This window comes from Schistocerca serialis, chromosome 9 (assembly GCF_023864345.2).
Source record: "Schistocerca serialis cubense isolate TAMUIC-IGC-003099 chromosome 9, iqSchSeri2.2, whole genome shotgun sequence".
NCBI lineage: Eukaryota > Metazoa > Arthropoda > Insecta > Orthoptera > Acrididae > Schistocerca > Schistocerca serialis.
This window is the reverse complement of record NC_064646.1, coordinates 166,246,620-166,268,688: the sequence shown is the minus strand read 5'-3', so window position 1 is coordinate 166,268,688 and position 22,069 is coordinate 166,246,620.

Genomic DNA, 22,069 nt, shown 5'->3' with positions numbered 1-22,069 from the left:
TGCCGAGGTCTTAGCACGGACGGCACCTGGAAAATATTTTGCATGGTGTCGCCTGGCAGAGTTGTCGTGTCTTCTCGTCATTGTGGTATGTCGAGCTTGGGTGGCGCCTTGAGGTCGTGGCGGTCTCTCTCCGCCGACGACACGAGGCACGTTTTCTTGTTGCCGCGCGACCAGCCATCTCGAGCACTTCAGCTGCCGCAGAGTCAGTCTCTGCCCCCCCCCCCCCCAAGAACAGGGCAAAAGTAGGTCAGGACCTGGAAGTGGGCCGCGGAACCACAGAAAGGTTTTACGCCGCCCCCGTCCAGAATTCCGCATCTGCCATCGTTTTAGTAGCGTCAGAAATGCTACCGGAAAACCCAATGGTGTCAACAAAAGTTGCAACTGACAATAACCTGGCAGCAAGCCCCCTTTCCGCTACTGACATGGCAAAAATACACGATACACAAACAAACAAATACATCGTCAGTATTTGCGATCCCGCCCCTCCCTCCCCTCTCCTTAGCCCTCTCCTGCTTGCCAACGGCTGTGGCCTCCTTGCTGAACATATCCTCAACCTAAATGGCAAGCAGAAGTCCAGTCAACCGACAAAAATCCTTCCCAAACCCCCAACTGCCACCCAACCCCCTACCCGATCCCAGTTCCTCAAATCCCCCCCACTCAAGTCCACCACATCCAAGTAACGGCGTGTAAGCAAGGACAGGAAGGAGAAGCACTCCAAGGAGAAAAGCACTCCACCACCACCACCCCAACCACTTCCACACCCTCTGAGGAGCCTGCGCCCCCGACAGCACCTGTCGTCGTCCTAGGAGGGGACCAGGAAACACTGGCACTGGAAGGGAACTGCATAACCGGGCAGGATTCGGATGGTTTCGTGCTAGCGAGGAAAACCTTTCGCCAGCTGAGGCTCCCGCTGGCCCGGGGAGTGGAACCCACCCCGAACAGGTTCCAGGCGGTGGCCGATGAGCCAGAGACACCACAAGACACAACAACACAAACACAAAATCAGGTTACCCACCACCTCCCTCCCATCGTCACGGAGTTCACTCAGAACTACGAGGAACTCTTCGAAATGTTAAAAACAGCAATCGGGGGAGGCAATTTCCAGGCAAAACCTGCTGGTGGTGACAAAATAAAAATAACATTACGCACACTCGAGCACTACACCACAATAAAAACACTTCTCAACAGCAAAAACATACCCCACTACACTTTCCCCACAACAAAAACATGTAATAAAAACATAGTCATCAGAGACCTACCGAGACGAGTGGCCCCCCTGGCGATCAAAACAGACCTGACTGCCCAGGGGTACGTCGTCAAGGCGGTCCAACAGATGGGAAACATAGGGAGCAAATGGCCCCTGTATCAGGTCACACTGCCAGACGTCCCACAAAACAAAAGGGACATTAAGATGATCCTGGCGGTCCCTGTGACCACTGAACCACTGCGCCGCAAAAACAAGACGGTGCAGTGCTTCAGATGTCAGGGCCTCAACCACATTGCGGCACACTGCTCCATGGCAGTGAGGTGCATAAAATGCGCTGAGGCCCATGACACAAGAACTTGCAACATAAAACACATGGACCCGCAAATAAGGTGCGCGCTGTGTGGCAAAAACCACACAGTGGGTTACCAAGGTTGTGAGGTCCATAAAAGACACACACAGCAGGCAAAGGGCGCAAAGGCCGCCCCCCACACACGAAAAGAAAACACCATGAACCCATCCAGACACACAAGAAACCAAAACATGACAACACACACAGACAAGGCCTGGGTAAAACCAAGGCCAGACACCAAGGGCAACATATGCGGAAGTGGTTTCTCCCCCGAGGAACCATGAAAGCATTGCCCAACCACCACAACACCAGACACTATCACAAGAACAACACCGGGAAATACACAGCAACAACGACCAGGTCCACCATGACAGAGAAAGCCCTAGGGAACCCCACACACACTCCCCCCCATGAATCAGTTGTTAGGCGTAATGGTGCAGACCATGAACCTCGTCATGGAAATGATGAAGAAATTCAGGGAAGCCCAGAAGCAGAACACACAGATCCTCGTCACCCTTCAGGCAACAGTCCAGCAGTCGCTCCCCTCTGCGACTTCCTCAGTAGTATCAAAACCCCATCATGAATAGACGACTGAATATTCAAGGCCTGACAATGTGCGTCTTTAACGCAGACGGCATTGTTAATCAAGAGGTCAAGTTCAGAGAACTCATGAAGGAGTTCTCCATCGACATATGCATGATGGGGGAAACCCACCTAAAACCGGGAATAAAAGCGACAGTCCCCAACTATGTTAGCTATTGCAAAGACAGGCCAACCCAAGGCAGAGGAGTGGCCATATACATAAAAAGAAGGATCCCCCACCACCAGGTATTCTTACCAGCTACCAATAAAATCGAAGCAGTGGCGGTGGAAGTAACCACTGCCACCGGACCCCTAACAATTGTTGCAGTTTACCGCCCCCCACATGACCAGATAGATGAGGGAGACATAGCTGCTCTAGGGCAAATTGAAGGCAAACTCGTAATAGGGGGAGACTTCAATGCCAAACACCCTGACTGGAATTCTAGAGTAACCTCCAGAGCAGGCGCCAAACTGCAACAACTAGCGCGCACCCACCACTTCGAAACATGAGGTCCAGTCGAGCCCACACATTTTCCGAAAAACGGAAGCAGGCCTGATGTGTTAGACATAGCTCTCACTAGGAGGATCGCAGGATTTGTGGCCGCAAGGACGATCAACAGAATGTCCTCCGACCATGACCCAGTGATTCTAGAAGTCGATGTGGGAGAATGGGTAGCACTCCCACAGTACCAGACGTCTTTCAAACGCGCAGACTGGGAGCGATACCAAGAAACTGTCGCCTCTGATATCGCTTGCGCTCTGCCACCTACTGCCGAAACAGTAGAACAAGTGCTACTAGACTTGACAGGCACCATCTTGCAGGCAGCGGAAGAGGCCACCCCACCACAAAGGGATGGCCCTCCACCGCAAATACAGCTCCCGGAACACTTGCTAGCTCAAATCCGACACAAGAACAGAGTGGCGAAAGAGTGGAGATCACCAGAAATCAGGCCCCCAGGAGGCTGCTCAATCGTCTACAGAGAGAACTGAAGGTAGCGCTCAATGAGCACAGAAACCAGCAATGGCAAAACCGCCTCACAGCTCTCAAAGTAGACGATCATACACTATGGCAAGCAACCAAACTATTCACAAATAGACGCGCTAGGATGCCGCCACTGCACGGCGAGTGGGGACTGGTCCACAGCCATGCTGGGAAGGCCAATGCCCTCGCCGACTCCTTCGAGAAGCAGTTTCAAATGGCAGAACCCCAGGATGAAGAGCATGAAGAGGTAGTCAGTCGTCAACTGGCCTATCTTCCTCAATGCTGAGGAGGACCCAGAGGACAAACCCATACTTTTTGCCCCCGAGGACGTGGCAAGAGTAATCAGGTCCCTCCCTACAAAAAAGGCGCCAGGGCACGATAGTGTCACAAACCAGTTAGTCAAAAAACTCCCACCCACAGCGATCACACACCTCGCAAGCGTCCTCAACGAGATTACTCGTTCCCGCGAGTTCCCAGCTTGCTGGAAACATGCGGAAGTGGCCGCAATACACAAACCAGGGAAAGACCCTCTATTCCTGCAGCACTACAGGCCGATTAGCCTCTTGCCAACTCTCAGCAAGATCTATGAGCGCCTCCTGCTAAAACCCATACAAGAACATATTACCAGAGAGCAAATTCTGCCGGATTTCCAATTTGGATTCTGGCAGAACCACTCTGCCCCACAACAGGTCATGAGAAAGGTTGAAGCAGCCACAGAGGGCTTCAACCACAGAGGCTACTGTGGGATAGTGCTACTAGACGTAGCCAAAGCCTTTGATAGATGGCATAGAGGGCTATTCTACAAGTTGTACACACACGGGTTTCCAGGGAGCATAGTTCAGCTGATCAAGAGCTACCTCACGAATAGGACTTTCTCTGTCAAAGTAGAAACTGCCACCTCCACCAGAAGGTGTATTCATGCCGGGGTGCCACAGGGATCAGTCCTGGGGCCCGTATTGTACAGTTTGTACACTGCGGACACTCCAACGGCCCCCCTGGTGCACACCGCGCAGTACGCGGACGACACAGCCTTCTACACGAGAAATGTGAACAAGGACCTGGTTATTCGTAGGCTACAAAGGGTTTTAGACGACACAGAAACCTGGGCCCATCGCTGGTGCATCACCATCAATTCTGAGAAGACGCAGGCAATGCTGATTACCCGCAGGCTCGGAAGGCGCGAACCTCCTCAATGTCCCCCCCTCCACCTCCACCTAAATGGAACCCAAGTCCCCTGGCGCAGAACCGCCAAGTACCTTGGCGTAACCTTGGACTCTCGTCTTACGTGGAAACCCCAAATAGACGAGGTCCACAGGAAGGTCTGCGCCAGAATGTCCATCCTATACCCTATCCTGAACACAACCAACTCCCTTCCCTGCCCAGTAGCAGTAAATGTAGACCAGGCCCTGATCCGGCCGGTAATGGAGTATGCGTGCCCTGTCTGGGGATACGCGGCAAAGCAGCACCTGGACAAACTCCAGAGGCTGCAGAACTGCGCCCTCAGAAGGGCACTGCATCTACCTCTTGGATTCCCCATAGACGACCTGCATGCCACAGCCGAAATCCCACTCCTGAGAGAGCGTTCCCAGGATCTGGCAAGGGCCTTCTATGAAGGTTCTTCCAGATCCGGAAATGCACTCATCCACTCCCTAGGTCGGTATGACACGTCCCGCGATAAGCACAAGCGCCCTATGACGCTCTTCGACGATTAAGTCGAAGAGAAAATCCCAATCCCTAATTCAGTTCCTTCCCATATAACACCAATCATCTCGCCTACCTCAGGCAAGTACCAGACACATTCACAACAATCATCACATATCACAGACACCAAAAAACTATAGAAAAATCACACACACATGTACACAGGGGAGTAAAAGCCGAAAGGCTACAAACTCCCCCTCACACTTCCCCAAACAGGGGAAAGTAACAGATGAAAGCACAGCACATATCCATCCACACATATACAGACACAAGCAAACATATTAAAAGGCCTTTTAAGTTTTTTATTGTGTCTGTCTACCAGCGCTTTCCCGTTTGGTAAGTCATGGAATCTTTGTTTTTAATATATTTTTCCTATGTGGAATGTTTCTTTCTATTTTATTTATATCATTAATTTGAACCCAACAATTACGTTTGTTATTGTCACTGTTGCATTTCGAAATCTTTTCTGTCATCTTACTTTCTCTTTTTGTTTGTACAAGTAGTTTTACTTTGTATTCATCTTCCCTTTTTTCCCTAATCTACCATACATTTTATCCTGCCTAAATATACTCAATAATACGTAATTTACTTCCAAACCATAACCTAAAAATTTATAACGCTTTCAACATTACTGCTGCTATAAAATCCACTGTTCCCAGTTTACAAACATTTCGTGTAACCTCGTGAATACTATTTCACAGCTTCAGTTCCTTTCACCCATTAAACAACCATTTCAGCTATTTCCAACAACTTTCGTTTTATTTCCATTCCCATTTTTTCCCACATAACTGAACATTTTTTAGCAGCTTCCCACAGGTTTAAACGTTATTATTTCTTCGTCAGATAATTGTTAGCCTCATTTTCATAATCTGCCAGTACATAACCAGTCCTTTGAATACATTTACACGCAGTTTTTTCGAAATTTTCCAGAATTTCTCCACCCTTTAACGTGTTTTGGAGGCAACACAACTACCTAACCTTTTTACCCATCGTAAGCCTTTTAATATGTCTGCTTGTGTCTGTATATGTGTGTGTGTGTGTGTGTGTGTGTGTGTGTGTGTGTGTGTGTGTGTGTACCTGTCCTTTTTTCCCCCTAAGGTAAGTCTTTCCGCTCCCGGCATTGGAATGACTCTTTACCCTCTCCCATAAAACCCACATCCTTTCGTCTTTCCCTCTCCTTCCCTCTTTCCTGATGAAGCAACTGTTGGTTGTGAAAGCTTGAAATTCTGTGTGTGTGTTTGTGTGTTTTTTATTGTGTCTGTCTACCAGTGCTTTCCCGTTTGGTAAGTCATGGAATCTTTGTTTCTATTACATATATGTGTGTATATGATAATCAAGACCGAAAGTAAGAAATGTGTATGTGTAAAATTTATTTGTGTATTTGTGAAATGTTATTTCCGTATGTTAGACTTATATTGCTATATACTGTTTTTTTTTTCTTTCTGTTAAACTTTATTGCAATTATTTGACTTGTCCTTATCATTATGTACCCCTTTACAATGTATGATTCACAGGACCAAAACATATACAATACAATACAATACAATACAATACTGAAGCTGTGTACTCTATTTCAGAAGTTGAAATATTGCATTCATGTTCAAATGGGAGGTGGGCTACTTTTAACTGTGCCAACATATAGCTGCTTTCTATTTTCTGTTAGTAGTTTGATACTTATTTGATTATATTGCTGTTTTCAAAGAAAATAGTTACCTACATCTCCAACAATAGAGTTATGCAGAGTTCTGTTTGCAGTAACTTACTGCTTGTCATATAGCTGTATGGCAAACACTGCTACTTATTATGAAACTAGCAGAACTATTCAATCTTTGAATGACATATATATTTAATTTTCCTTTCAACTGATTGGGGTTACCAGTCTCTAGCTTTATTTTAAATGAGAACTTATTGAATTGCTTTGCACCAAATTACGTAAATTCGCTCTTAACCCTAGAAATGTAAGCAGAGTTTATGTGAAAATTGTTATTGTGTCTCATATTGTGACTGAGTAGATCACACTTCATGTAAAACTGATATTATGGTCATTAACAAAGACTATTAAGAAGTACTGGGAAGTGAACATAGGTATCTCATGGGCCTTAAAACAGTGTCTGCATGACGTGTAGTACTCGACTTCACAATATGTTCTTACTGCTGAATAAATATCTTATTTACTTTAGGGTATTCCCCCACAAGATAATTCCATAAGACAATGGGGAATGGAAGCATGAAGTAGAAGACAACAGTTTTGTCTTTGGGTCCATGCAATGACACATGCATCTAAAGACAAAACATGGTGAACTGAATTTCTCAACAAGTTTCTCTTTATTTTGAAGCTATTTTAAATAACTAAAGGGGTAAAGATAGCAACTCGAATGCTTCTTCACGTTATAGAATACACCACTGGCTACGTTGTGCCAGCTCTGCATCTCGATAGGAGTGTGGGGCTTCTGTTGGGTGCAGTGGGTGAAAAGGGGGTGGAGGTGAAGGGAGAAAGAACGCAAAAATGGGAGGGAGAGTTGGGAAATGTGCCTGGCAGATAGGAGAGAGAGGCACCACAACCTAGGAATTTGGCACCAGCTAGTTCCTTCTGGCTGCAGTCAGGGGGTGTTATATGCACTGCACAATGACAAGTACGGATGGACTGGGCTGGAAAACTAGAACACAGGAAGGGGGAGACTTAGGAGAGGATGATGGGTGTGCAAAATGAGTAAAAGGTAGGATGTGCCAACAAGGATGTTATACAATTATAATGGATAGAGCTTTAATCTCCTCTTGAGTGCAGTGGTGTTGGATAAGATGAAGTTTGTGTGTCAGTTTGTTCTAGTGTCATATTGTTGAAATGGTGTTGAATGTATCCAATGTACTGTTTCAGTTATAGGATGATGATGCATATTTGATATTTGGAGAGGTATGGTGAGGATGAGAGTGACTAAGAAATCAATGAAGAAAACAGTGCATGAAAATCACATCACCTTTCTGGTTGTATTCACCCTAACTGAGCATAGGAAGGACTGACATGATCAAACAGCTAAATGTTAACACATATTGTCCATAGGGATTTGTGGGTAGTTTGAGTTGCGTGTGTTAAAAATTTGGCAGTACTAAAGACTGAAATAATTTTTGTTTTATTTGACATGGAAATGTTTTTGTAAATATGAGCATTGAGATTGCATGTAGGCTAGAGAGAGATTTTCTGCAAGCTGTAACTGTTTACTCTTCCCAATTTAGATGCTCATCTGAGACAATACCAAGATTCTTTACTGTTTTTTTGAATGGGTAATTGGATACAAACAAGGAGTATTGAAGAACCTGTTTTGCAAAAATGTCCACGCATCAGCTTTCAGTACCTTCTTTAAAGGATTACTTTTAAGACACAAGTTTTGTGTCTATTGTGATACTGAATAAAGGTCATCTTAATACTTGATACAGTAGCACCAATGTTCTGTGGACTTTCTCTTAGTTGCAGCTGGATTTTATCAGCTTATAAGTTGTAGTTATAAGAATGCAGTGCAGATGAAGTATCATTAATATATAGCATGAAAAGGAATGGACTAAGGACTGAACTCTGCAGGGCTCAAGCGAGCACAAATATCCATGACGACTTCTCTGACCCACAGATGGCTCTGTGATATCTGTTTTTGAGGTAGCTGGTGAATCACAATATTGTACGGTTTGAGAAATTCAGCTGTTTCATTTTTAAAAGTGCTATATCAAAATCAACAGTATCAAAAGCTTTGTTGAAATCAATGTTATAACAGCTGCTTAATGCCCTTCCATATCAAGCTTGATGTCCTCAGTGACTGATTGATGCAGTTGTGGTGATTGACATTTATCAAGGATGTTATACATTTTACAGTGATGTGTCAGCTGTTCGTAAACAATGTCCTCCAAGGCTTTAAATAATATGCTGTATCAGTCCATCATTCCCTGGTGACTTTGGGTGACCATACTTGGAGAACTTCCAGTTAGTAGGGTGCGCAACACTAACAAGAGAGAGATTGAAGCTGCCTGTGAGAAATGAAGTAATAATACTGACAATGTTCTGAATTCTACCTATGCTAATTCCATCATTACCTACTGCCTCAGAAGAGATTATCATGACAGTTCCTGCCTCAGAAGAGATTATCATGATAGTTTTACACACTGTGTGTGTAGAAGCATGTTTTAAGAAAAACACATCTGTCAAGAAAATACGATCTCGGGGCTGATAATTTATTGAAACTTGAAATACGTATCAGATTTTGCCTTCCCTATGCTGAAGGTTTGCAGTTTCTCCCTGTGAGTTGCAGGATTCTTCTCGGTGCATACAACAGTGTGGATGTGCTTGATTTTGTCATGGTGCATATTTTGATTTGCTTTGTTCTGTAGCTTCCTGTATACTTATTAGAGTTCAGATGTTTAGATAAATGAATTAAATGCCAACAATTTTGTAATTTATAAGTGTTTCCTCTCCCAGTCACCTTGGAAACCCCATTATTACTATTACCTGTCATCAGCAAATCCAGATCCACACAGGAACATTCTCTGAACTCTGAACCTTTGATAACAATGTTCGGCCACGGTCATCTTTTGTTGTGTTCATTGTTTGCTTGAAGCATCGTAATGCAATATTGGAGAAAAAAGAAAAAAATAAGAAGCCTAATTTCTGGTGCTGATTGAACAACAAGGAAGGGCATTTAGAATTTAATGTCCAATCAACAGTTTAGCCATTAGAAACAGAGTCCAAGCTTGGATTACATAAGGATGAGGGACAAAATCAGCCATGCCCTTTTCAAAGGAATCATCTTAGCGTTTGTCTGGAGTGATTCAGGGAAATCACGGAAAACCAAACTCTGGATGGCTATTGAGCTATCATCCTCCCAAATGTGAGTCCCGTGTGTTAATCACTATTCCACCTTGCCCAGTCTAATCAGTTGTGAACATGTTCAGATAAGTGTATGTTTGCAACAGGAAATTTGAAAATGTATTATACACACATTGAACTTATGTGTCAACAATGGAATATGAACCTAGCAGACCAAGGCATTAATAAAGTAAGATGAGTAAGTTGTGTGTGGCTGCAGTCAGCAAAACACTCTGTGAAAACTCTAAGTATAGCTTTGTCCTTACACAATGGTTATTCTATAAATCAGAGTGTCACAGAGTAATTTGTTACAAATGATTCATGTATCTGTTTCAGTTAACAAACAGTCAAACTCTTTTCTTTTTTTTTCAGTTCTTCGTTAATCTAGACTGAGACATTTTATCTTTAAGTAACATCTGTATGCATAAACATGATGGTGGACAAAACATGCTTGAAACACTTTGAAATGATTTAAATGAAACTTAAAATAAATAAATGTGACTGATAGCTCAAAGTTTTAATTTCTTCTCCCCAAACTTCAATTCCCATTTCATATGTATCTTTGTTTTCATCTGACTTAACATGAAGTTAGAATAACATGGGGAAAAGGTTACAATCCTTTCTCACCACCTTCTCAACTACTGTTTCTATTTTGGGTCATTTGACTCTTATAACCGCAGTCTGAGTGTATTACAGTCAACACCATCAAAAGTTCTGTACAAATCTATAAATACTATAAACATAGGTTTGCCTATTTCAAATGTGTCTTCTAAGGGAATCGTACAGTCAGCATTGTCTTGTGTTCCTACATTTCTCCAGACTGATCTTCCATGATTCAGATTTGGATTCTTTATATGCCACTGACCTTGTGTAGTGAAATAGGTTTTACATTGATGACATGATACAATAGCAATCATTATACTGATTAATGTTCACATTACATGTGCAAATTATTTATCCTACATTAACCATTTGTACAGAATAACAATCATAATCTTAATGCTCCATTTCTATACTATTAGTGTCCAAGAATTCTCTTAAACTGTAGAATAGATTGTCTATTAACCACTTATACAACATACTTTTAAAATTATTGAGAGATGTATTGAGTGCAGAATAAGGCAATTTCTTGAAGAAAATCCAAGCAGTTCACTTTGTGAGAGCTACCTGTTTTTATCAGCCTATGCCTAAAATAGCATTATTCTTTTTGTTTCTGATGTCATGACAGTGTATATCTATCTGGTGTTAAACTCTGTTGTTTTCAACATATATCAATGATGCATGGATACAAAGATTAATCATTGTCAGTACTTTTAGCTTTGTGATTAAAGTATGACAGTGTTCCCTTGGACAAACCTTACACATTATTCATAGCACCTTTTCTTAATCAGTAGTACATCACTGAGATGATGTGAGTGATACCATAACAAAAGCTATAAGATATGTGAGATTTAAATTGTCCACTAGATCAGCTAATTTCTGTCCCAGGTATGGCACCTGTGATATCTTTTTGACATGGTTAATGTGGAGTTGCCAATTTATTTTGGAATCAATGTGTGTTCCAGGCAGTTTTACAGATTTTGATTCTACGTCTTTAGCTAGTCCCAGTTGCAGATGCTGAGTTTTCCCTGGATTACACAGTCTTTTGTTAGATGATGACCAGTTTAGTGTTAAGGAGAGTAGGTCTTGTGATTTATGGTGTAATCTCGATGTATCTCAATCTTTGATGATTAAAACTGTATTGTCCTCATAGCACATAACTGACTGAAGCCCACCATAATGTGGGAAATCATTAATTGGAACAATGATGATGAACAGTTGAAAGAGAGAATCCTGAGGGACACCTGACATAACTTCGAAAGAATGCCTATTTTGAATGGACACAACTGTCCCCCATTATTTAGATAAGAATTTATCATTTCTAATGCTATATTATGTGTTACAGAAAACTGTTGTACGGCTAGTAAGATGTCAAAGGTGATACAGTCAAATGTCTTCATCATCACATAGCTCAAGAGAGACCGTATTCTTATTTTCAAATGCAATTAATGTCTGACTAACAATTGCAAGAACTGCAGAAGTGGTATTTTTCCACTTGTCAAAAACTGTGCTATCTATTGCAAAGAATATCATGTTTTTCAGTTTTACTGTGTTGTAGGTGAAAATTGCTCCAAATATGTTTGGAAAAGATTGTAAAAGTAGACACTGGCATTTCATTCTCAGGGAGAGGTTTTCGACCCTTTTTGCCCATAGGTACAATTTTCAAAATTTGGAGCTGGTCAGGGAAAACTTCAAATTCTGGGCATTTATCCATAATAAAAGCAAGCAGTTTTCGGGTAAGTTGTATTGCTCTTTTCATTGTATAGTCAGTAGCTAGTGACAGCCCATACTTTTTGAGTATGAAAATTTTGAAACAGAATCTGCTATATCTATGGGTGTGACAAGATTCCAATGGAATTTATGCCCTCTAGGAAGATGATCAACAAGTATATCAGTTGCTGATGGCTCTGATTGGTTAATTTTTAATCTTAATTCATATGCTGTAGTAGTAACATTTTTTTGAGCTCTTATGGCTGAAGCAGAACATCTTGAGTTTGAGCAGAAGTGAATTATTTTGTTATAATGTCCCAAGCAGCCTTGCATGTGCTCAGAGCTCCTATGTAATCTTCATAGGTAGCTTCAGGTAAGCATTGTTATTAATATAATACTACTCTGTGCCACATTTGCAATTATTTTTCTACCTTTGTACAGAGAATATCTTTTCCCAGATACCACCAAATTCATCAATGTACAATTTAACCTTTTCTGTTTGGTTTAGTACTGTACCTTTTCAGTGGCAAGAAGAGTAAATACAGGTCTTAAAGAAATTATTAAAGGGAGTTTCAACAGTTGATCAATGTACATAAAATTTATGAATAGTCCCAGTTTGTATTTCTAAGGCAGTCTGTGAATAACTTAATATTTTCCTCTTTCTGACTTCTAACCCATGTCATGCTTGCCTTCTTATTTGCAGCCACATACTCATTATCTGACTGAGCATAATGGTGAAGTTGACTTCTACTGGTCTTCATCTATATCCATCTGGATACCCTGCAAATCACACTTAAGTGCCTGGCAGGGTGTTCATTGAAACACCTTCACAATAATTCTCTATTATTCGCTCTTGAACAGCGCACGTAAAAAAACAACAATAACTATATCTTTCCCCACAAGCTCAGATTTCCCTTATTTTATTATGATTATTGTTTCTCACTATGTAGGTTGGTATCAACAAAATATTTTTGCACCCATAGGAGAAACTTGGTGATTGAAATTTCATGAGAAGATCCCACCACAATGAAAAACGCCTTTGTCTTAGTGATGTCCACCCCAAATCCTGTAACATGTCCGAGACACATTCTCCCCTATTTTTTGATAATACAAAACATGCTGCTCCTCTTTGAACCTCCTCAGTGTACTGCATTAATGCTACCTGGAAAGGATCCCACACTGCGCAGCAGTACTCCGAAAGAGGATGGGCAAGCACACTGTAGGCAGCCTCCTGAGTAGAGCTGTTGCATCTTCTAAGTGCTCTGCCAACAAATCACAGTCTTTGGTTCACCTTCCCCACATTTTCTGTATGTTCTTTCCAACTTAAGTTGTTTGTAATTGTAATTCCTAGTTATTTAGTCGAATGTACAGCCACTGCTTTGTCACATAACTGGAATTGAATGTAATTCTTTTAGCACTCAAGTGGATGACCTCACACTTTTCATTGTTAGGATCAATCGCCAATTTTTGCACCATACAAATATCTTTTCTAATCTTTTGCAATTTGTTCTGATCTTCTGATGACTTTACTAGACAACAGCATGATCTGCAAACAATCAAAGACGGCTCCTCACATCATCTCCTAAATATTTTATACACATAAGAAACAGCATAGCACCTATATCCCTACCTCATGAAATGCCAGAAATTGCTTACGTTACACTCAATGAGATTCTCTCAGTTACTACAAACTGTGACCTATCTGACAGGAAATCATGAATCGGGTTTCATAACTGAGACAATATTCCATTATCACGCAATTTGATTATGAGGCACTTGTAAGGCACAGTGTCAAAAGCCTTGTCAATAGCACCCAACAGTTCGTGTGAGTAAAGAGCTAGCTGTATTTCACAAGAATGGTGTTTTCTAAATCAATTGGACTGCGTGTCACTAGACCATTATCTTCGAGGAAATTCATAATTTCTACATATTTTCCAAAATCCTGATGCATATTGACGTTAACAATATGGGCTTGTAATTTAGTGGTATAAGGCCAATTCACACTGGCTGTCATGGCACCATCGCGTCATGGCATCATCACATCAAGGTGTATTCACACTGTTCATCACATCATGGCACGGCAAGTCAATTCAAGTCATGTGATCTCAACTTGCATGGCTGTCCTTAACCATTTCTCTCTTTCTTTCTTTCTTTCTTTCTTTTTTTTTTTTTTTTTTTTTTTTTTTGCAGTAACTGTGATGTTCACAAGATGATTTTCAAGTGCTTTTATGTACAAAGTGGACATATACAATGTGGTAGCTAATGTACATGGATGCTGGAGTCCACATTTGTAAGAAAATTATACTTATTGGACTCAAATGGTTTAGAGCCTGCAGCAATAGCTTGTATATTAGAGGAAGAAGACTGAAATGCAAAACAACACAAAAAAAATGTTTGGGTACGAAAAATGTCCTTAACAGGTACAGAAGTGGAATTTCACATGCTATACACAGAGCTTCAAGAGGAGGAATCTTCATTTTATATTTTGGGAAGTTGAAGCATCAGTTTTCTTTTTTGTTACATCAGTTTGCACACAGAATTACTAAAAGGACTGTGGTGTTACAAGCTGCCATCACATCTATGAAAAACTGGTTTGTTTAAGGTTAAGTTTAGTTGCTGGTCCAATTCAAATTTTTGTGCAATAATCATATCTCCCTAAACACCTCTCCCTTCAAAATTTATGTGTTTTCTTTACATCTTGTATTAGGCTTTTAACTGTTTAAGTGTCTTATTTGTACTGGGATTACATAGTGAAACTACATAAATCTTGACCACTGACACTTGCGAAAGTGTCCAGAGAGCTACTTAACAATACATAAGCCTGCCACAAACACGTTTCAATGAACAACTGGCAGTTTCTGAATTTCCTTATGAAACATCACAAATGCCTGACAATATGCAAATAAATTCCACCTAATAATCAATCTGATCAGTATGTACAGGGTGTTTCAAAAATGACCGGTATATTTGAACGGCAATAAAAACTAAACGAGCAGCGATAGAAATACACCGTTTGTTGCAATATGCTTGGGACAACAGTACATTTTCAGGCAGACAAACTTTCGAAATTACAGTAGTTATAATTTTCAACAACAGATGGCGCTGCAAATGATGTGAAAGATATAGAAGACAACGCAGTCTGTGGGTGCGCCATTCTGTACGTCGTCTTTCTGCTGTAAGCGTGTGCTGTTCACAACGTGCAAGTGTGCTGTAGACAACATGGTTTATTCCTTAGAACAGAGGATTTTTCTGGTGTTGGAATTCCACCGCCTAGAACACAGTGTTGTTGCAACAAGACGAAGTTTTCAACTGAGGTTTAATGTAACCAAAGGACCGAAAAGCGATACAATAAAGGATCTGTTTGAAAAATTTCAACGGAATGGGAACGTGACGGATGAACGTGCTGGAAAGGTAGGGCGACCGCGTATGGCAACCACAGAGGGCAACGCGCAGCTAGTGCAGCAGGTGATCCAACAGCGGCCTCGGGTTTCCGTTCGCCGTGTTGCAGCTGCGGTCCAAATGACGCCAACGTCCACGTATCGTCTCATGCGCCAGAGTTTACACCTCTATCCATACAAAATTCAAACGCGGCAACCCCTCAGCGCCGCTACCATTGCTGCACGAGAGACATTCGCTAACGATATAGTGCACAGGATTGATGACGGCGATATGCGTGTGGGCAGCATTTGGTTTACTGACGAAGCTTATTTTTACCTGGACGGCTTCGTCAATAAACAGAACTGGCGCATATGGGGAACCGAAAAGCCCCATGTTGCAGTCCCATCGTCCCTGCATCCTCAAAAAGTACTGGTCTGGGCCGCCATTTCTTTCAAAGGAATCATTGGCCCATTTTTCAGATCCGAAACGATTACTGCATCACGCTATCTGGACATTCTTCGTGAATTTGTTGCGGTACAAACTGCCTTAGACGACACTGCGAACACCTCGTGGTTTATGCAAGATGGTGCCCGGCCACATCGCACGGCCGACGTCTTTAATTTCCTGAATGAATATTTCGATGATTGTGTGATTGCTTTGGGCTATCCGAAACATACAGGAGGCGGCGTGGATTGGCCTCCCTATTCGCCAGACATGAACTCCTGTGACTTCTTTCTGTGGGGACACTTGAAAGACCAGGTGTACTGCCAGAATCCAGAAACAATTGAACAGCTGAAGCAGTACATCTCATCTGCATGTGAAGCCATTCCGCCAGACACGTTGTCAAAGGTTTCGGGTAATTTCATTCAGAGACTACGCCATATTATTGCTACGCATGGTGGATATGTGGAAAATATCGTACTATAGAGTTTCCCAGACCGCAGCGCCATCTGTTGTTGAAAATTGTAACTACTGTAATTTCGAAAGTTTGTCTGCCTGAAAATGTACTGTTGTCCCAAGCATATTGCAACAAACGGTGTATTTCTATCGCTGCTCGTTTAGTTTTTATTGCCGTTTCAAATGTACCGGTCATTTTTGAAACACCCTGTATAAAAATACACTTTATACATGTAGTAAAGGCCAAGTAATTTATTACGCTCATGTCATACAATTTAGACTGCTGCCTCACTGCTTCAATTAATCTTTTGTCATTTATTATAAATTTTAACAAAGTAAATAACAACAGTTTTCTGACCGTTTTGTATACCAAGGAGGATCAGCTCCTTCTTTTGTTAATTTATTGGGTATAAATCTCTCAGCTGCTTTCTTTGAATTCCAGCCACATATGGCCTACACTTATATTGTTAGTTTGGAAAGAGTGGAGATTGTCTCTCAGGAAGATGTCAAACGAGTTTTTATTTGCTTTTTTTGAATATGTACATTTTTTGTTCATCTTTGGAGGGTTTGCAAGTCATGGTATTCAGTCTTGCTGTGACAACTCAGTGTTCACTAATGCCTGCACCCATTTCGATGCTCACTATTAGCTCAGGATTATTTGCTGCTGAGAGTTCAAGTGTATTTTCACAAACATTTACTAATCAAGTAGGCTCATGAACTAACTGGAAGAAATAATTTTCAGAGTGTGTCTTAAGCACAGTTTTGGATGATGTTTTATGCATACCTCCGGATTTAAACATGTATTTTCAGCAACATATCAAGAATAAATCTAAGTCACCAGCAACTATAATTGTATGAGACAGGTAAGTGTTTGAAATTAGTCTCAAGTTTTCTTTGAACCTTTCAGAAATTGTCTCTTCTGAATTGAGAGGTCAGTAAAAGGGTCCAATTATTATTTTATTCTCATTGCCAAGAATGATCTCTACTGATACTAAGTCACAGGAACCATCTACTTCAATCTTGCTACAACATAAACTACTTCTAACAGCAGCAAACACACCACTGCCAACTGTGCTTAGCCTATTCTTTCTGAACACTGTTTGGGCTGAATTTATCTATGGCGTTAGCCAGCTTTCAGTGCCTATAACAATTTGAGTATCAGTGCTTTCTATTAGTGCTTGGAGTTCTGACACTTTCCCAACACAGCTATGACAATTTACAATGGTTAATACTGATGGTATCTACATCAATGTTCTTCCTGTGTTCAACCTCCACGCTTTTGAGCTTGAAGCCCTTTTTCTGTCTCCGCAAGGCCCTATAGCCTAAAAAACTGCCCAGTTCACACCACACAGCTTCTGCTACCCATGTAGCCACCTCCTGTGTGTAATGGACTGCTGACCTATTTAGTAGAACCCGCAACCCTACCACACTGTGGCAAAGTCGAGGACTCTGCAGCGTGTATGGTTGCAGAACTGTCTGAGCCTCTGATTCAGACTCTCCACTTGGGTCTTACCAGAGGTCTGCAGTTGGTTTTGTCAACTACGCTGCAAATGGTGAGCTCTGCTTTCATCTTGCAAACAAGGCTGGCAGCCTTTACCACTTCTGATAGCCACTCGAAAGCAGAGATAATCTCTTCTGATCCAAAGTGACACCCATCATTGATACCAACTGCTCATCCTGGCATCTGGAAGGACCCAGTCCACATCTGACATGATTACACTGGGTATACATGCAGTGTGATTGGCTTTCTCCCCCTCCTTGGCAGCTATGTCCTTAGTGGGCCCCCCAAAACATGCTTAACACTGGAGCTCCCAACTATGCATAACCCACACCCTGTGATTGCCTGAATCTCACAGGCTGAGAGGTTTCCTCTGAGAAGGGCAAAAGATTGCATCTGGCTGAGGGACAGTGTCAGTCACAGACAGCATCTGGAACCTGTTTGTCAGACTAATTGGGGAGGCCTTACATTTGGCCCCCTGGGAAGTCTTTTGCCAACTGTCATGTCCTAAGGTGACCTCCCAGTCAACCAAGGGTGAGGGTTCAACTCCAGTGCGAGCTGGCCCATGGTGCGGACTGATCAGTAGACTTGTCAGTCGTTCTTGACATCTGTTGGATCTGGTCCACAACAGTGATGTCTCCATTGCAGGCTCAAGCTGTGTTAACTAAAATCACAGCTTGGAGCTGAGAGCAAAGTGCAATCAACTTGTCTCACATCTGCAGTGTCTGTACTAAAGACCGTGGAAAACTACAATACACAAACAAACAAATTGACAAGCACTATGGAACTTTTGTGTAGACACTGACAGAAACATAAGAACGGCGTCTAATAAATTAAAGTAACATGCAGAGATTCGGAAACTAAACTACTAAAGCATTCAGGTGAGACTAAATAATTAGCTCCTGATTAGGAACTTAATATGTCACAAAATCAGTTTACTTTCTGACACACACAAAAATGCAAGAACGGTGACTATTCAATTAACATGCAAAAATTCAAGAAACTAAACTACCAAAGCACATAGATGAAACTACATTCGCTCCTGTATAATGTCTCAAAATTGGTTACTTCCATGTTGCTGCTTGTGTCTTAGCCAGCTGCTGTAAAATACTCGTATCAGTATTTTGCAATGATTGTCTTATTAAACTGATGGTTTGGTAATGTATTTGTCAACACCTTCCTTGTTTGGAGTCAATATTGTTACATTCTTCTTGAAGTATGTCTCATATCTTGCATACCATTTGGAATAGTTTTCTCGTCGCTGGATCTCCCAAGAATAAACAATTCTGAGGGAATGTCATCTACTCCATGGATATTGTTTCCATTTATGTCTTTTAGGTCTCTGTTAAATTCTTTATGCAGTAGCACATCTAATTCTTTGTCTACTTCCTCTTCCCTTTGTATAATATCACCAAGTTTGTTTCCCTTATATTACCATTTGATATATTCCTTACATCTTTCGGCCTTATCTTGTTTGCTTAAACATGTTTATTCATATATGCACTGTTTTAATATGAAATAATTTTATGAAATTTAAAAGAGAAATGTAGAAAAAAATATAATTAGTTCAACTGAGTATCTACGGAGATACACAAATTGTGAGGGAAGAGTATGTGAATGACATTGTCAAACAACCTGGGACAGGATTGAGAAATGTGGTGAAGGAGAGTTGGGCATAAAATGTGACTCTTGGTGAGAAAGCACGTGGAAGTTTGGAGGAAGAAGCAATTGTAAAGTTGACTCGTTATTATGGAAGAACCATTGTTGGCAATGCTACAGATACTACGGCAATGAAGAGTGCTATCAATGCAATGCTGTACCACTGCATGAGCTCTCATGAGGAACTGCAATACATGAAGTGTCCAAAAGGTGAGAATTCTTAGTGTCTTTAATTGTGCCCTTGCCAAAGAAGAACAAGCAGAATGACATAAAACTGCTATCCATACTGATCTGAGACCATCTATTGTTGTTAGAATGATATCTGTGTATCAGACACTGGCATCTGATACAGTTCTCTCCAGATGCACTACTTGAATGACTCAAAATGCAAATGAGTGTCTACATATACAATCTGATCAGAGTGCCAAAGGATGTATTAATATCCAGAAGAAAAGTAGAACTAGCTGTGACAGAAGTTATTTCACAGTTCAATCAAGAGTGCTATCTGAGAGAAGCAACAAAACAACAGAGACCGCTCCACTGTCAGCAATGAAGTTGTGAAGTTATTTCTTTGCTTGTTATTGTGAGGATATATAAAGGCCCGATTTTTGGTCCCGAGACAGTCATTCCATGGCTGATTTTCTGACGAGAAAGCTGTATTGCTTAGAGCAACAACACTGCATGAACTTAAAGAGGGAAATAAGTGTAACACAAATAGGTCATGTGTTAAAATAATGACAGTGTCTGTTCAACAGTGCCACACGTAGTGTATTATTCTGCGAGCACTGTGTGGTTAGGTTTGTAGCAGTATGCTGACATTTGCCTGCAAACTATTTATGAGGCTTGTCAAAAGTTAACCAATAGTGAATTGGCCATATATCTCTGTCATATTGGGGTGGGGGGTGGGGGGGGGGGGGGGGGGGTGAACAGTGAGAATAAAGAACTGTGAAACACAACAGTGTAATTTGTTCAAATGTGTGTGAAATCTTATGGGACTTAACTGCTAACGCCATCAGTCCCTAAGCTTACACACTACTTAACCTAAATTATCCTAAGGACAAGCGCGCACACACCCATGCCCGAGGGAGGACTCGAACCTCCGCCGGGACCAGCCGCACAGTCTGTGACTGCAGCGCCTCAGACCACTCGGCTAATCCTATGCGGCAACTGTGTAACTGTCGGCTGCATCATTTGTAGTAGTCAGTATTGAACTTTCACCCCCCCCATTTTTCAGCCAGTATAAAAATCCAGTATGTTGACACCGAGGATTATTAACGAAGAACAATAAAGCAGGCGAACATCACACAACCTTGGAGACAGTTAAAGAGAACAACTTAAACTTCGAGAAGTGATATTAGGTGATCCCGGGAAAAGTCTACCAAAACACAATTCCACTTGCCCTTGGGTTCACCACATGAACTTCTGAAAACATATATTTATTCCAAGAGCTATGTGCAGTTCCTTGTCAGTTGAAATAGAACCATTGAGCCAAATTAAATTACCTCAACAATTTTTGCATTTACAATCTGTCTGTTTCGCAAGAAGATGACCATTCTGAGAGGACACCATTCACTCCAATCGACGGACCATCACCACTGCCAAGTACATCATCATTAAGGGAAAAAAAGTAGTGGGGAAAAATCCTGAACAACAATTTTTACAGCTCAAAAAAGAAATTAGCTGCGATGAATGCACACCCAGGCACTGTCCAAGATGATATTTATTACATCCTGGGGAGTCTTGGGAGTGAAATAAACTCTGTTTTCTTCAGAGGCAAATGTCTGCAAAACTTAAACTTCAAGAGCTTGTGTGTAACAAATTGGAGAAGATGAGTTCAGTACAATGTTCTTCTTCAAAACAAGGTTATCTGCTAATTCATCTTACCTTAATGTTACAGACAATTCTGCTTCTGCTGTTGTACTCCTGTGAAAACAGATTCTGTCTTGAAATTTTATCCTGAAAGCAAAGTATTCATTCCCTAATATGAATAAAGTTTTCAGGAAAGTTTTTTTTATTTCTTCATGAAAGGAGAAAGAAAACTCTCCCAAATGTTCATCAATATTCATGGGAAGAGTCTACAACCACAAATTTCTTCTGTACTTCAATAACTCTACAAGTAAATGCACTGTAAAAACAACATCACTGAAACTATGATGTCTTTATTCTCTAAAATGGCTCTGACTGAATGGTGCTGAACATCTTTTGGATGCACATGTGTTACCGTACCTTCGACATTGTGCAACAGTTCTCAAGGAGTGGGAACTCCCTTTTTGGTGGGGACAAGTCTGCCAAGTGGTGGGGAAGAGGAGAACAAAATCAATGACACACACTTATCATATAAAGTGATTTGAACCAGATGAAGATCCACATCTGCATCAATTTATAATAATTTATTTACCTCCCTTATACTGTTCAAAGCTATGCTGAATCTGTGCATTTTTCTTTCAGTTAAAGTAGAAAAATAGAATGGAGACAAAAGAGTTTAAAACGATCCAGGAAAATGTTGACTGAAACACTGATCCAATTGGCCTCAATTTCATTATATTTATGAGGGTGAGTCAAATGAAAACCTGAAATTTTTTTAAAAAATATTATTTATTGTGCAGAAGTGGTACACAACTGTATCACTTTTCAACATAATCTCCCTCACGCTCAATGCA